The sequence below is a fragment of the Neofelis nebulosa genome, chromosome 5 (genome assembly GCF_028018385.1).
Source record: "Neofelis nebulosa isolate mNeoNeb1 chromosome 5, mNeoNeb1.pri, whole genome shotgun sequence".
NCBI classification, from domain to species: domain Eukaryota; kingdom Metazoa; phylum Chordata; class Mammalia; order Carnivora; family Felidae; genus Neofelis; species Neofelis nebulosa.
In genome coordinates this window covers 18,224,005-18,237,851 of record NC_080786.1, presented here as the reverse complement: position 1 = coordinate 18,237,851, position 13,847 = coordinate 18,224,005, and the positions used below count along the sequence as shown (strand labels likewise).

At 46.1% G+C, this 13,847-nt stretch overlaps 1 protein-coding gene across 13 annotated transcripts in view; it reads right to left on the bottom strand.

Annotated features, from left to right (window-relative positions):
- THRB (thyroid hormone receptor beta) overlaps positions 1-13,847 on the bottom strand; it is a 390,903-nt gene that overhangs the window by 112,454 nt on the left and 264,602 nt on the right. The window lies entirely within an intron of this gene.

Here is a 13,847-nt window from a genome sequence, read left to right as displayed (position 1 = left end):
AAAATTGGATGGCAATATGTATAAGAATGAAACTAGACTGCTTTCTTATACCATACATAAGAATAGATTGAGAATGGTTGAAAGACCTAAATGTGAGACCAGAAACCATCAAAATCCTAGAGGAGAATACAGGCAGCAACTTCTTTGACTTCAGCCATAGCAACTTCTTACTAGATGCATTGCAGAACGCAAGGGAAACAAAAGCAAACATGAACTGTTGGGATTTCATCAAGATCAAAAGCTTCTGCACAGCAGAGGAAACAATTAACAAAACTAAAAGGCAACTCATGGAATGGGAGAAGATATTTGCAAGTGACATACCTGATAAAGGGTATCCAAAATCTATATAGAATGTATCAAACTCAGCACCCAAAAAGAATGAAATCTTGCCATTTGCACCGATGTGGATGGAGGTAGAATGAATTATGCTAAGCAAAATAAATCAGAGAAAGACAAATACCATGATTTCACCTCCTATGTGGAATTTAAGAAACAAAACAGATAAACACATGGGAGGGGAAAACAGAAATAAACCACAAGAGACTCTTAATGATAGAAAACAAACTGAGGGTTGATGGAGGGGAAGTGGGTGTGGGGATGGGCTAGATGGGTGATGGGTACTAAGGAGGGCACTTGTGATGAACACTGAGTGTTGTATGTGAGTGATGAATCACTGAATTCTCCTGGAACCAATATTGCGCTGTATGTTAACTAAATAAAATTTAAATTAAAAAAAATCTTTGTTTTCAAAATTCTAATTGAATAGGCATACGAACTACAGAAAGGTGTATTGTGTGTGAAGTAGAAAGTATGAACCAGAAAAAAATCTTATTAAGGCTTTGTAAATATTGTCAGCACAAAAGTTAGTACTAATTTTCATACTTAGTACTGTTTTCCTTTAGTATTACCATTACTATACGATTGCCATTACTATAGCGTGAATGGTATGCTAGAGTTACTATTACTATAGTACTTCGGCATATGGTGATGTTTAGTGCTATTTTCCTTCAGTGACCTCTAGAGTCTTACAATGTAATTGCAGGAAAGTCTAAGAACCCTCTAGAGTAGACGGGTGTCTGGGGCCTCCTTTCCTGGCAGTCCTATGCTATAGCGTGGGGTCAGCGGAGTGCCCTGTACTTGAGTGGACACACGGAAGGTCTCCGAGAGCCTGGGGCTCACCAGCTGGTCATGGGGTCAAAGGAAAAAATGAAGTCCAAAGAGCTTAAGAATAAAGAAAGCTGCGGGTTTTTTGTTTGTTTTGTTTTTTTTGTTGTTGTTGTCAGGAAGGAAAACAAACTTGGTGAGGAGTGTTATGAGCAGGTGAGTGAGGAGGAAGGTCAGGTGGTGCTGTGTGGGAGAAGGCGTAGCTAATGAAGGACTGGCAAGCTGCTCTCTGTCCAGGAGGGGCTGAGTCACAGTCTGTATCATTCATTAAACAAGTCCCACCACTCACAGGGGAGGGAAGAGTCTTCAGTTAGACTGTGAGGGTTTGTGTCCTGAGGGTCTCAAAGTTGAAGGTCCTCTCACACCAACAGAGGGGAGAAGGACATTCAGTTTAGACACACCTAGGCGAGTGCTACTTGAATGAAGAACATTCCTTTTACGTGAATCATTCATTTGTTCGGTTGGTCAGTCCAGAAGCCTTGATTGAGGGCCTACTCTGCTCAGGCAGTCCCCCAGGCTTTGCCCAAAGACAACACCTTGGCCTCTCCATAAGGGGTTTCTTATCCAACAGGGAGAGAATAATGCAAAAGTGGATGCGGGTTTCCCCTTAAGTGTCTCTTCAGAGCTGACTGGGACACAAAGGAAGCAGAGGTCACTTCTACCTGGGGCTATCTGGAAGGCTTAATGGAGGGGACTCTGGACCTAAAGGGTCTTGTTTTTAAGAGGTCTCACCTTAGGTCATGATTTAATGCTTTGTTTTCATGCTTGTGCTTGAGGCACAGGGACTACTTTGGGTAACTCTTTTAAATTACGCAGGTTTAAGTGGGGGAGTGTTACTATCCAGCTTGGGTTTTTCTTAAATATTTATTTTTGAGCGAGAGAAAGCACACTCGCATGGGACCTATACCGTAGATTTCCTTAGATTGTGCTGATGGCACAGAGCCTGATGTGGAGCTCAAACCCGTGAACCGTGAGATCATGACTTGAGCCAAAACCAAGAGTCAGCTGCTTAACTGACTGAGCCACCCAGGCGCCCCTAGCCAACTTGAGTTTTTAAAGCTTCACAGCTACTGAGTCAAAGCAGACCAGTCAGAGGGCTATGGCAGGTGGAGGGGAGAGATGAAGGTGGCCAGAACTAGGGGGGTGGCAGCAGAGGATGAGGGACTCAAGTGACATTAAGGAAGCAGAAATAATAAGACACTGTGATGAATGTGATATGAGCAAACACTAGGGATACAAATAGGTTAAGACTAGAAGGCTCTTGGCTCTCAAGGGCTTTACAATCCATTTAACAAGCTGGCTGGGAAGGTGGAGCCCACTGGCCAGGAGCAGCTAAATATATAAGTCAGATGTGTGGTGTGCCAAGAGGCAGTGTGGAAAATCACTCAGGGCCGTGCCTTTTTCTGCCCACTTATTCTCAGTCCAATGCCATGTCCCTTAGGGAAAACCTATTCCCCATGGAAGAATGGAAAAGTGGGCATTCACCTCCAAAGCACTGAAAAATACATTTATATTTAAAAAAAATACAAATGATGGAGAAATGTATTGAGTTCTCAGAAACTGGAAAGTAAAAGGAATTAGGACAAACATGTAGGAAGTAGGTCTAGGGACTCTGGGAGATATTGGGCTCTATGCATCCCACCGTGAACTCAAAGACCATCTTGGGTGCATGGATGGAAGCATGGCCTATAGGACACGCCAGGCCATGTTTGGACTGCTACATTTTAAGAGAAAGACTCATGTAGAATGTCCAGGTTGATGGAAATCACGTTAAGGAACTGTTGAAGGGAACCTAGAAAAGGGAGCAGTCACATGAAGGTTAGATAAAGGTCTTCGAACATCTGAGGAGCTGTCATGTGGAGTTAAGTGTGTCAGTGGACAGGATGGCTGGAGAGATGCTGTGGGTGACCTTAGGTGGAAGAAGATGCACATTTCCAAGCAGTGTACCTTCTCCAGACCTTGGGCTGCATTTTGTTCTCAGGATAGATTAAGCCTCTCCTGAGAAGACCAGCGTCTTTATCCTGCAAGAAAGCAGGTGCCAGGTGTGTGATATGGTTCTGGGGACATGTTAAAGCCCTGCTCCATGCTTCCCCTTAAAATTCTTCTCTAACGCTTTATGCCTTTACCTCAGTGGATCTCAACTGTTTCGGGGGGCGGGGGGGGGGGCGGTCCAGTCTCCTCAAAGAATATAATGGAAGTTACAGGCCTCTCCCCTTGAAAGATGGGTAGAAGGGGATTCACAGACACCCTCCCACCCCCCCCCCCACACACACACACACACACTAAATCTGTGGGTGCCATATTAAGCTTTGGCTGCAGGTTCTGATCACTGTTAAAATGCAAAAGCTGATGGAAAAAACCACAAATTGATATAGATACAATCTATTGAAAAAAATGAAAAAGGGATGTGCAAGCTATTTTTGGTCAGTGGCAAAAAAGAACAGGACCTACAAGCAGTAGATCCCTTTGTGGGTAGAAGGAAGGTAAGTTTTGGAGAAGCAAGGCGGGAGGCTAAAGAAGAATCCTCCAATGCAAGGTCTGGGGCCACTCTAGTTAAGACATCAAGCCACCATTGCAACTCTGGATCATTTGAGATGAATTATGCATGTTGTCTGCCCCTAGGGGGCTTAGGTGATGAACAACTTGTACCTTCTGGGCAGAAGAATTGACTGGAGGGATAAGAGATCTCTTTTGAGGCACTGAGGAGAGTGTGATTAATTTTATCTGTATGAGGAGGACCCACGGTGATATTTGAGCTTGACTTCGAAAAATGAGTCAGGATATTTTCCAGCTGGAGAATAAAAACAGTATGGCTCATGAACAACAAAAGAACAAAAGGTATAGCATCTTGTGACAGGGTACGTGATTTGGGATGGGAGAAGAAAGAACATGGCCAAGAATGAAGCTGCGAATGTAGTTTGGGGCCACATGGTGAAGGGTCTTGAAAGGTTTGCCGTGGACTTCAGACTTTATCCTACGGGAAATAGGAAGCTAGGGAAGGTCTTTAAGAAGAGGACCCACCCAATTTAAGAGCGAGAACTCTGCTGCAGTGTGGAGGACGAATCCTCAGGAGGCTAACCCCTTTGGTGGCACCTCTTTGTGCGGGATCATTGCTATTTTCCTGTCTTAGTGTTCAAGCTAGAGTAGGGTCAGAGAGAACACCCCTACTTCGACCTTGTAAAACTCCAGTGCATTTCCCCAGATCGCACACCTCTTTGTCCTCTTGTGTTTCCTTTCCCCTACTAGAAACTACAACATTGAAGGGACAACTGTAAAAATCGCCCCTTGAAAAATCTTCCCATATGGACCCAGTGAGTCATTGCTTATACAGCCTGTACATAAATTAACACGAAATGCCATATCCCCCTCATGTCTTTACATCAAGGGTACCAGAGTATCCTGCATCCTGATGCATCAGAACTGTAAGATACACAGGGCTTATGTGCTAACACTTGAATAGGTACTTCATGGGCAGCCCGAGGAAGCCATGAGTGCACTGGGGGGGGGGGGGGGGTGGGGGGGTGGGCCGGGGTGGGTTGGGGCTAACCTTCATAAGCAAATCTCTTGATTCAGTTTAAAAGATCAGATGTCCAAGTGTTAGGTTGCCATAGGCTCTTAAGCTGAGACCATTAACATCAAGAAGGCTCTCAAAGGAGGACAGACCCACCCTCTTACCTGGCATCCAACCGACATAGATAATCTACTCTTCCTAAATAAAAGGGTTTTAGAGGTCATGGCAATAAGAGCGGAGGGCAATGCTTGGGGATGTGCCTTAAAGTTGTGTTTACATAGCAAGAAGCTGTTTTGACTAAGTTTAGTTGGTATTGTGGGGCATTGTGCACTGCTGGAGTTTATGGGATGGAGCTAGGGGTTCTGTCTGCACTTTGGCCTTACCACTACTCTGTCTCTGGCATCTGGAAACACATCCGGGTGAGGGCAAATGGCTGCCCTTGAAAGTGGGCCGCACCTCGTGCAAGGAGGGCAGTGAGGTTGTGGATCTCCATCAGGTGCCTTGTACCCCCCACTTCGAACATCCTCTCTCTCCTGGAGTTTCCCCTTCTGTCTCCTTCCCCTCGTGGGCAAGGGCCCATTTCCATCAAAACTTGGACTCTGACATTTGGGAAACATTTTTAAGAACAACTTCAAGACCAGGTATAGAGGAAGGACTCCAGGACCTGGCATCATTCTAGATGGTTCAGAGTCTCAACTCAGTAGGCCATCTCAGATAGGCGCCTCACCTCTCTGAGTCTCATTTGTAAAATGCTGTCATAATTCCTACCCTTCAGGGTTATGATGAGGACCGAGGGGATTTGAAAATGCTTTGTAGATTTAAAAGTAAGACATCAGCATAAGGTATTGGTAGGCTTTGTCATTATTGTAGTCACCATTCTTATGGTCTTCTCATCTCCTGGCCAGGCCCAGTCAACTCTAAGACGTGGGAAATTGGACCTATTATCTGGCGTTTACTTTGAGATACTGTGAGGTGGTAAAAAGACTCCTAATAACACAGAAGTCCACCTCCCTAGACCCCATCATCACCAAGATAAAATGGAGGTGAAATTTCTCCTCTCTCCTACCTGCCATTCTCCTCTTTGCAGACTTAATTTTAGTTTTGGGGATTTTTTTTTTTTCCCTCTCAAGGTTACCTTTCACATACATTTAAATTCGTTATGGAGAACAATGAAGGTTGGGTACCCAGGTGAATTTGTCCCTAGTTCTATAACTTCCTAACTGTCTTGAGGTCTTTGCATTTTAATAGTAAATCTTAGTATCCAATGAAGTGAATATATAATGGTCAAATTTATGATTATAATAATAAAAACTGAAATAGAAGAGAACAGAGGCAAGGTGTATTCAAATCATACCATGCTGTGATCCACTTTTTCCACTTGGTAAAGCTAACCCTATTGGGTAGTGTTATGTTAAAAAAATAAATAAATAAAAAATCAGTAAGAGGAAATAATTTAAAAAGCCAGCACTGTTAGACCGGGAATGGGGCTAGTTAAAAAGGAACACAAGGCTGTGATAAAGATGTGGAAAAACAGAAGCTCACCCTTGTGCTCTAGCCCAGATGTTCGTCTGAGTGGATCACCTCTAGGTGCAGAAGGCAGGGTCAGATTCCTCTGCTGGATATGGTGGGCCACTAGGGCTCCACACAGGAGACATCAGCAAATGACTGTTGAATGGCTAAAGCTCTAACTTCCGCTTGAGGCTTTCAGCAGTAGCCCTGTTTTGCCTTTGGGGAGTGAGACAATACAACCAGGATCTGTGACTGAGCTTGATTTGCTGTGGCTGATTTTGTTGTTGTTCTTGGTAAAATAATTAGCCTTTGTTTCCACCCCACCGACCCCTTTTCATTCAAATCCAGTAATCGTTGTGAGGCTCATTTCTGCTCTTCATTTTAACCTATGTCCTTGCCAAATCCTTGTCCCCCTCTCTTCCTCTTCTACTCTCTTTCTCCTTCTCTCTCAAAGTCCCCATGCATGGAAAGCATGTGGGCCCTGCCACTTACCCACAGAAGGACACAGGGGATGTTCAAAGTCAAGAGTCAATGTTCTCAGTGTGGGGACAAGGTCATCCACCTCACAATGGAATGTGACGCATGGTAATATTCTTCCCTCCTTGTGGCTAGGTTCTGGGGCCACAGCCTGAGTAAAATCCTGTTTCTGCTTTGAGGTCTGGGTTGGCAGTGATAGGAGTGGGGTTCTTGGGGTCAGACTGGGCTTTAAAACAAACAGAAAAGCCCCCTGTGAATCTCAAACCATCTGCTGTATTTACTTTATTGTCCCCCTGAATGGAACTTGGAACAATTTGTAACCACATAATGTAGTGATAGAAAAGTCACCAAGAAGAAACCCGCCAGTAAAAGTTTTATGAGAATCAACCTGACTGCCTGCTATGGTTACAGAGCACTTTCCTCTAAGCTACCTTTCTCTGCTGGCAGACCATCCTCTCCGAACGCTTCTAAGAATGGAAGCTAGTCTCTTAGGAGGAGGCAGACGGGTGGTTTGAGGAAACGTCTGACACAGCAGGAGAAACAACTTCAACAGAGACACTGTTGGCCAAAGCAAGCCGTTAAAACTGCCTCTACTGACACCTGGTGGAGAGTGGGGTCGCTTCCCTGTGCCAAGGAAAATAAAGTACGTGTGCACGCCTGTGTGTGTGTTGAGGGGGCTGGAAACAAACTCCTCACAGCAGGGGGATTAAATAACTCCTGAGGAATGAGGGTACCATGCAGAACCGCCAGATGCTCGAATATGTAATTGTGGTTAGGTGACTCACTGAGACACATGCATGAAAAACAACAAACGAGAATGTGAAAATAAAACATTAGGACTGAAGCAAACGATATTATTGATTTCTTAAAAGTGTTTGATGATGAATAAGACGACAACATCAAACAAGAACCCACTTCCTCTCCCCTCCCCCACCCCCCCATGTTGGATAGCTTTTGACACAGGGAGCATCTACACCCCAGGGGGATGGCATTACACAGACAGAGCTCACGCTCTGTCTCTGGAGTCTGCAGTGAGCTCTCTGCATGTGTTTAACACCCAGGGAAAAAGAACCATCTTCTAGGGCTGCCTGGGTGGCTCAGTCGATTGAGCATCTGTCCAACTCTTTATTTTAGCTCAGGTCGTGATTCCAGGGTGTGGGATCGAGCCCTGTGTTGGGCTCAGCGCTGAGCATGGAACCTGCCTAAGATATTCATTCTCTCTCTCTCTCTCTCTCTCTCTCTCTCTCTCTCTCTCTCTCAAATAAGAAAGAAGAACCATCTTCCCTAAGGGGGTATTATGAAGATGGATTTGCCTGTAGAATTCTTTGAAGATGAGAACAAAATTCTCCTAACAAATACCATTATAAACTGTTTACTACTTTTTAAAAAACATTTTTAATGTTTGTTTTTGAGAAAGAGTGAGTGTGTGTGTGTGTGTGTGGGGGGGGTTGGGCAGAGAGAGAGAGGGACACACAGAATCTGAAGCAGGCTCCAGGCTCCAAGCTGTCTGCATGGAGCCCGACGTGGGGCTTGATACCTGTGAGATCATGACTTGAGCTGAAGTCCAACGCTTAAGCGACTGAGTCACCCAGGGGCCCCTGTTGACTACTTCTTAAATTGCCAAATGGAGGGGGAGGGGAACTACATTACAAAGTTCCTACAGAAATATACTTCATAAACTTATTGTCTTCATTCTCCCCTTCGTTGGGTTCTTCTTGTTTTTTTTTCCAACGTTTTTTTTTTTTTTTTTTTTTTTTTTTTTTTTTTGGGACAGAGAGAGACAGAGCATGAACGGGGGAGGGGCAGAGAGAGAGGGAGACACAGAATCGGAAACAGGCTCCAGGCTCCGAGCCATCGGCCCAGAGCCTGATGCGGGGCTCGAACTCACGGACCGCGAGATCGTGACCTGGCTGAAGTCGGACGCTTAACCGACTGCGCCACCCAGGCGCCCCGGGTTCTTCTTGTTTGATACGACTCCATGAAGGTCTTTTTGGGTAACTTTATTGGTAAAGTCAATGGTTTCTTGTGAGGTGTCATGCACATAGTATAGGACACACACGGCTGGATTTTGTCTTTAACAATCTGTTTTAAAGGGGATTTTCAGGAATGCACAAGAGCGATTATTAGTTCAAATCTGTAAGAACGAATCCATGATGCTCAAGTCATAAAGGAAGGGCTGGGGCACTGAATGAGAATTTAGGTTGGTATTTCAAAAAAAACTACAGAAACCCTAGTTAAGGATTGAATTAAAATGGGCAGATCTAGGTAGGAAGGTAAGAAAGAAAAGCCCCGGAGAGATTCCAAGTAGTTATACTTTTCTTACGTTTTTTTTATTCCCTGATATTTAACTTACATGTAGAAGGTACATCTCCTTAAATGTGCTGGCTCAAATGTATGATTCTGACCAGAAAGGGTAGAGTCTGAATACACCTCCTCCTGGAGTCAGTGACTCTAGGACATAGTTTCCAACTTTCTCAGTTCGTGGCACCTTCAGTGTTTTGGTAATTTTTTTCATCATGACCCCAGGTCAAAACATAGAAAGTTTTATTGTATTTATAAGTAATTAGGTCCACCCTAATTAGTACTATTTGCATGGTTGTGGCTGTGTTTCCCTTGAAAATTCAAGTTACCCGTTGTGTAGGACCATAGGTCTGTCCTAGCACTCCCAGGATGCCTTGGTACAGTTTGGGAACCCTGGTGGTAACAGTTTCAGGAATCAGTGAAAAGTTCAAGGCTGTGGTTTATACGATCCCTTTTTACCCCTCACTCTTTGTGAGACCATGGCCACGTAATTTGACCTTTCATTTTAATGCTGCTAAGCAGGTCAGTCTGGCTTACTATCGTGGAGTAGAGAAGAAGAGAATGAGACCTAGGGTGAAGCCTTTGCAGGATTTAAGCCAGAGCTGGGAATAAATAAGATCTGACCAACACTAGTGTTTCCCGAGCCCCTGTCATAGGGGAGGTTATGATGAGGGGAGGTCACTCTAAAAAGTGAAAGAACACAGCCCTTGTATCATTTAAGAAGGGCAATGAAATAAGTCACATTTTCACTGGGAATTAGAGGGATGCCAAAGGTAGCTGAGAAGCTGGCCAGGTCCTAAGTCCTTAGGTGAAAATCTGACAGATGGGCATGAAATGTTAAACATGTTGGAACAGTTGTCTGCGTATCTCAATAGATCTATAGATGGCAGGCTGCCTGCTTTTCCATCCTGTTCTGTTTCTGAGTTACACGTGTCGGTGAAGCTACATACGAACGAAACTAGTGGTTCTCAGACTTTGGGGAGCACCTGGAGGGCTTCTCAAAATGGATCGCTGGGCTCCACCCCCAAAATTTCTGACTTAGCCAGTCTTGGGTGTGGGTCTGAGGGTCTGCATTTCTAACAAGTTCCCAGGTGATCTGACTATACTATCCAGGGATCGCACGTTGGGTGCCCCCAGCCTGCACCGTTTGGGAACATGTGAGAGAAATCGAGGTGCTACCTTGGGAGGCTGCCCAGACAGTGGGCAGGCAACCCCACTTCTCCATTCCTGACCGCGCAGTCAGCCTTGTCTAGAGCACTACCAGTGACAGGTGCTTACCAAGGCACCCAGCTCTGAGGGTAGAGAGTTACTGTCTGTGGAGGCTACTTGCGTTGGAAGTGGGCGCCCTTGAATCAGAGACACTCAAGGCTTGTAGTAATAAAGTGGCGACAAGACCTGGTACATGAAGGAGCTTTCCAAAGAGGTTGGCTTTGTCCTCTTGCTTGCGTTAAGGACAGGAAGTATGCACAGGCTTGGAGGCTGCAGGGGAAGTGGTTCTTAATCTCAAGAAGGGGATTCACCGCAGAGTCGGCTGAGAAGCCTTGCTCGCCGTCTCCGTGGCTGGGCCCAGGCGCGTGTACCTAGACGAGGCTTCCCGGCTGATTCTGCTGAGAATTTCTGCTCAGGAAAGAAGGGCTTGAGTATGAGCACAGCCGTGGTGGGAGCCCACCCTACTGTCACCCTCTTACTCCTGTAGCCATTTGCCTGCTGCTGTGAACTCACATGCATGCTCGTTGATTAGGAGTCACAGACGCACCCCTGCTGCAGTATGTCCTGTTTGACTTCACAGGCCCGCAGGGAACTCTCTACCCGTGCCTCTTACCTCCCTTCCCAGTGGTGGCAACATCACGGCCGGTGTGGTTTATCCAAAGCACCCTGCTAATCAAAACCCATCAGCTACGTACTAGAGGACACATTCAACGAGTGGGAACAAATTGCACCTTACGGGTGGGGCTTCTGCACTCAACCCACACTCCCCCTCTTCTCTCGGCCCATGTGCTTGTTTCCTTAGGTTCTCAAAGTGTGGCTCCCAGATCGGCAGCCTCAGCATCACCTGGGAACTCATGAGACTGTAGATGCTCAGGCTTTACCCCAGACTTCCTGAATCCGAAACTCTGAGGGTGGGGCCAGCAGTCTTGTTTTAACAGGTCCTCCAGGTGATGAGCCTGGTGCATGCAGGGGTTTAAGAATCACTCCCTGCTTTACAGAATCTCTGTACCTCCCTCCCCACGACCCCAGATTAGAAGTTAAGAGGGAGAGCCCACTCTCCTTCCTCTCCCTACCAGCTGACCCAGGGATCAGCACATAGCACACCCTCCAGAAGCATTTGTTAGCTACTGAAGCTAGGGCAGCTCACTTCCTGATCATAAGAGTGAATAAACACTCCCTTGGCGTGCCCCCCCCCCCCCCCCCCCCGAGAGGAAGCCAACGCTGCATCTAAATCATCTCGTGTTTCTTATGGGCTGTATTTTCCATATTTATAAATCAACTTTCCCTGAATTCTCTCCCAAGATTTTTACATTCCTTTCAGCTCAGGAAGCCAAAAACAAGATGCCATGTTTTAGCCAGTCAGTTTCCTGCTGGGGAAGGGGAGGGGGGCGGGGGGGGGGGAAGGGCATGTCTGCATGATTGTTAAATTCCATACTCCCAGCATTGTGATTATTTTCTGAACAATAGAATGGGATTGCTGATTCATGCTCAGCTCACGGCTCCAGGCATCTTTTTTTCCTGCTGTACTTGTGCCGATGCAACACAATAATGTTCTATTCATCCCTCTGAATTAGAAATGCCAACAGCTCAGATATGCAACCGAGGAGGAGTCCTCCCTCTGCTTATTTAAAGGCTTCCCACAAATAACACATTTTGAAAGATTATATGGCATTCACTTTGAGCAATTTGGCTTGGGCAAGGATGGTTAGACCTTATCTTTTTATCAGCTGCCCCTTGCACAATGCCTGGAACACTGTAATGGTAATTCTCAAAATATGCTTGTGGAGTGAATCACATACTCACTTCCGGAGGTTCAAGCACTATCCTTCTATTCTGCCCTGATAGGTGACAATAAGCCCTCTGTCAAGTGCAGGGAGAAAGCCCAGGTCTCACATTCAGGCTCGTGTTTGGATCCAGTCGAAGAATGGGACTGATGGGTCCAGGTGGGCTTCCTGCAGCCTCATCCTGGTCTGCACGCTGTCTGCTGTTCCAGTTCTGGCCCTCCTGTCGCAGTGAGCTCTCTGGTCCCCTCTCAGCACAGCTTTGCCAGTAGTGGCCAGGGCCAGTTGAGGGTTTTTGTTTCCCGGCTGCAAAGTTGAACCCGTGAGACTGCTTAGCACTCCTAAAACCCTAATGGTCAACCTGAGCCGTGTATCGAATCACCTGGGTGGCTTTGCAAAGTCCTGGTGCCCAGGCTGAATCCTAAACCAATTAGTGTTGTGACTCAGGCCTCAGCTTTGTAAAGCTGCCCGGGGGTGGTTCAGATGCGCAGCCAAGGTTGAGAACCACTGCTCTAAAGTGGCCTCTGAAATAGTGTCTGGGAGGCCTCCCTGTTCCGCTCTTGCTTTCTTTGGATTGCCTCTCAACATGGCAGTCAGAGTGGTCCCTTGAGAATATGTCAGCGGGCGAGCTCTGTGCTCAGAACCCCACTGTAGCGCCCATAATCTACCCCATTTGCCTCTCTGTCGTGGTCTCCTACTTCCCTCCCTATCTCGGCTTCATCAACCTCCTTGTTGTTCCTGGAACCTGTTGTCCATGCCCCCACCAGAAAGCCTTTGCCCTGGGATTGTTCCTCTGCCCGAAATGCCGATCCCCTGGACACCTGCTCAGGTCCCTCCTTCACTCCCACGAAGTCTTGCAAACCTTAACTTCTCAGGATGCCTACCTTGGCCACTCCAGTCCCTGCTGTAATCTTCCCCGTCCCTGTGCACTGCCTTCCCAATCCCCTTGTCCCGCTCCACTCTTGCTTTTCCCACAGTAGGTAGCCTGTCTTACCACGCGGCACAGTTCGCTTCTTTTTTTCTTGTGGGTGCTTATTCTGTCTCCCTGTGCTAGGAGGTCAGCTCCTTGAGGCCAGGGGTCTTTGTCTTGTTCACCGATTACCCCAAGTACTCAGACAGTGTGTGGCACACTGCAGGCCCTGGACACATGTGTAATGAAGAACGATTTTCTCCTCTGTAGGTGGTGGTGGAGACGGGGGCTGAATGAAGGAGGGAAGGCTCAGTGATGCATGAAGAAAATGAATTTTCTCAAAAATGACAGATTTTGAGGGAACACTTATCATTTGATTCTAATTATAAGTCAAGGGAAGGGACTGCCAGGCGATGTCTAGGTTAAAAAAAAATCACACAGATAGAAAGCGGATGAATAGTTATCTCGAGCTGGGCAGTGGGGGTGTGTGGCAGGTGTTGCAGGGATGGGAATGATTGCTAATGGGAACAAGTGATGGGTGATGGAGATGCCCTAAGATGAGATTAGGGTGATCGCTGCACAATTCTGTAAAAATACCAAAATCCACCGAATTGTACACTTTCAGTGGGTGGTGAAGTTTGTTGTGTGAATTATGTCTCAATAAAACTGTCAAAAATGTACACTTAACTGAAGCATCATACAGTGTCAAATCTAAATCCAAATAGGCCATTATTATTTCTTATCAGTCACCTGGAGTTTCTCTGGGTTGGAATTTCTCTGGGTTTGGAATCGGAGCTGGGAGAGGCTTCTTTAGCCCTCATTTGCTGCCTGAGAGATCTATTATTAAAGAAACATAACAACATTTTTGATCAAGGTTTAACTCAAGAGTGGTTTATTGGGGTTAAGTGCCTTTCCCTTAATAACTTCCACACCTATCCAAATTCTGGTCTTTTTTTGGGGACCAGTAGTTTTGGAAAACAAGCAG